Here is a 795-nt window from a genome sequence, read left to right as displayed (position 1 = left end):
ATGGGCAGCTAAAGCCGCCAGTGACCTCATTATACAATATTGAGGTTATCATATTTTTTCTCTGCCTAGAAAAGTGGCTCCTCCACCATTCCACTGGGGCGAATGCAGTCAGAGACGCACCTAATCGGTATGGACCGCTTGGGATTTGCTGGGAGGCGCCACCGAAACACCAGTTATTACCACTGTTGTGCACGAGTCTGGTGCCTTCTGCTTTCTTTTTCCTCGGCTTCCAAAGTCTGGTTCCCTTCTGTTACTTTTATCCCGGCCCAGCAAATAAATGGGCACAGGTCCACACCCCAGGTGGCCGGCCCTGGACCGGTGCACGTGCACCCGGCGCCCCCTCGACTCTGGGCCGGTTCCTTCTCCCGACCATCCGGGTCTCCCTTGGTCCGGCGACCGCCAGCGACCGCACGGCTCCAAACCAGCCACCCGGTCCCCGTCCGCTCCCTCTACCCCCGCGTCCCCGCCCCCGGCCGTTGCGGCGGCGCGGGGCTGACCGGGCTGAGAGGCCCGCTTTCGGCCGGGGCTCGGGAGGATCCCGCTTCCCGGCGCCCCCTCCCTCTCCGGGCAGAGCCCGAGGGGGTCCCCTCCCCCCTCCCCTGCAAAAGTGGGGACGGGCTTCTAAGGTGGCGGAGGACTCCTGAGAACGTGCGCCCGGGCAGGAAGGCCAGGCTGCCTCGGGACGGCGGCTCGACTCAGAGACCGCGGGCGCCGGGCCCCCCAGGTGAGGCTGCCTGTGTGGGGGCTTCGGGGGAGAAGGTCCGTCCGCACCGCGCGCGCTCCGCCGGGTGGCTG

At 66.4% G+C, this 795-nt stretch overlaps 1 protein-coding gene across 1 annotated transcript in view; it reads left to right on the top strand.

Annotated features, from left to right (window-relative positions):
• The first annotated feature begins 568 nt into the window (after positions 1 to 568).
• The window catches only part of MAPK4 (mitogen-activated protein kinase 4), a 144967-nt gene continuing 144740 nt past the window's right edge, over positions 569 to 795 (top strand). The window contains exon 1 of the mRNA XM_029922778.1: positions 569 to 724. The gene's annotated coding sequence lies outside the window, so the exon portion shown is untranslated. The remainder of the gene's footprint in view (positions 725 to 795) is intronic.

Source organism: Suricata suricatta, chromosome 14, assembly GCF_006229205.1.
Source record: "Suricata suricatta isolate VVHF042 chromosome 14, meerkat_22Aug2017_6uvM2_HiC, whole genome shotgun sequence".
In the NCBI taxonomy this organism is placed as follows: Eukaryota; Metazoa; Chordata; class Mammalia; order Carnivora; family Herpestidae; genus Suricata; species Suricata suricatta.
The sequence above is the reverse complement of the archived record's forward strand: the minus strand, read 5'-3'. Positions and strand labels throughout refer to the sequence as shown.